Here is a 2,345-nt window from a genome sequence, read left to right on the forward strand (position 1 = left end):
CCAGGTTTCTTCAGTTTGGCAGTTTTCCTGCTTGGTTCTGCTCCTTGTGCTCCTAGCCGTCTTGCTAACCCTCCTAGCGTGAATGTTTACTCCAGTCTTGACTTCAATGCTGACATTTCAAACAGAAATTAATGGCGCTGCTTCCAGCTCTCCTTTGCTTCATTGTGACTTCTTGTAATTGTTTGGTAATTAGACCTAACATCCATCCCGCTCTACCGACACCAATAATCTGACCCAGCGACCCGCCCCTCTCCAGCTGTAATTGGATAGCATGTCAGTTGTTGATTTGATTGGTTGAATTGTATGATTGACACATTAAATATAGTACTAATAGAACAATGGCCACTCTGAAAAACAACACAAAAACAGCTTCCAGTCCAGGGCCAATGCCCGCCCATGCAGCCGGGTCTTGATCAGTGTAGGCCGCTCTGAGGTCCTACATGCAATCGAGTCTCCGGCGTGCGAAACTCAGTCCTGCAGCGGGTGAGTCCCGATCAGCCCCTCGTCTCAGCTTGGCCTGATGAGGAAAGGAGACCGCTCCGCACCGTCTCATGTCAGCTTTCCTGCAACAGAAATAAACAAAGCTGCTTTTGGCATGGACGGATTCTTCACTCCGGCATCTGACGCAGAAGTTAGGACTCCAGACTTAACTGTGATTCGGCCAGCAGTTCTCCGATGCCAGTCAGGTCCTCCACTCCGCCGAGGACAACGAGAAATCCCCCCTTTGTTGCTCCATTAAAGCGACGGGAAATGAGTTTCACAGAAAGCACATTCTACCCAGCTTGTGAGTTTTTGAGCCCCAATGAGGCCCGCATGGCTGGTTGGTCCCCAAGCGTGGACCATCTACTTGAGTGTCCCCAAGCAACAATGAAAAAGATAGTGATAGTGATAATGAAAAGATAGTCTGGCTTCTTAGCAAGTCACCCTGCTGTGAGAGGCTGTCTGTGCATGAAATTCCTTTGTGTACAACCCATTTTGATTTCTCCTCATGTTACATGTTGTCGCCAATTCAATCTGATTATTGCCCATGGCTGCATGGCACAACAGGGGGATGGGCTCCTCACTTAGTGAAGACCTTAAATGTCCCAGGAGAGGGGGCAGCCCATAACCCATCCGGATGAAAAGACAAGCATATAAACACAGGCATGCAGTTCCCACATGTTCCCACCCTAATGTCCCCACATGCAAATGCTCACAACCACACATTAGAAAAGACGTTTTAAACACTTGCATGCACCACACACATCCTATACTACCAGGTCCAGAAACCAATACCTCAGAGGGGAATCCAGCCCCCAGACCTGGGAGGTGATCCCCATCACCAAGATGGGGCAGAGCAGACCACCCAAGTCATAATCTGTGCCCAGGGCCAAGCACAGCCCCAACCCGGGCAAATCCGGGCCATATCCAAGCCCCAACCCCCCGTCCCACTTCCAGCCCCAACAACTCTTGAACCAATCCATCCAGGGACAGGGCCAACACACCTCGAACAAGCCAGCCAACCAGAGCTCACCTCATCAACCAGAGCTCTCCTCATTGGTCCAATCGGAGAACAAGGAAGAGAAAAGACTCCAAGCCTGTCTCTGCCTGCTCAACTGTTTGATGGCTGCATATTATTCAGCACAGCCCACTCCCCATACGACCAACCCAGAACCATAACAGAGCTATTTTAGACCTAGAATAGATTTTTGGTTGATTTTGGAATCTCTTACTCAACTTAATTGAAAAACCGAAAATATGTCAACTCCCTTAAAAGACGTAAGTGTTCACGTACTTGATTAGCAACTAATTTCTCAGGAATTTTGGATAGAAAAAGCCCAGATGTTCCAGTTTTCCCACCAGTTTTCCCACTAGATGCTGTGGGATGATGGTGGTAAACGCCGAACTGAAGTCCAGGAACAACATCCGCACATGCGTGTTCTTCTCCTCCAAGTGTGCCAGGCTCAGGGGAAGGGCAGAGGAGACAGTGTCCTCAGTGGAGCGGTTCTGCCGGTAGGCAAACTGGAACGGGTTGAGTGTTGGGGGGAGACTGGAGACGATGTGTTCTTTCACCAGCCTTTCAAAGCACTTCATCATGATGGGAGTCAGTGCAACAGGCTGATAGTCGTTGAAACAGGTGACTTGATGTTTCTTCGGCACCGGAATGATGGAGGCAGACTTAAAGCATGCTGGCACTGGGGCTTGGTCCAGCGAGGTGTTAAAAATGTCTATGAGGACGCCAGTCAGGTGGCCTGCACACTCCTTGAGCACCCGCCCAGGTATGTTGTGGGGACCTGGGGCCTTCCGCGGATCGTCTTCCACACATCGGCAGTGTCAAGGCGGAGGACCTCCTCTTCCTGATGGGG

This window comes from Fundulus heteroclitus, unplaced genomic scaffold, assembly GCF_011125445.2.
Source record: "Fundulus heteroclitus isolate FHET01 unplaced genomic scaffold, MU-UCD_Fhet_4.1 scaffold_401, whole genome shotgun sequence".
Lineage (NCBI taxonomy): Eukaryota > Metazoa > Chordata > Actinopteri > Cyprinodontiformes > Fundulidae > Fundulus > Fundulus heteroclitus.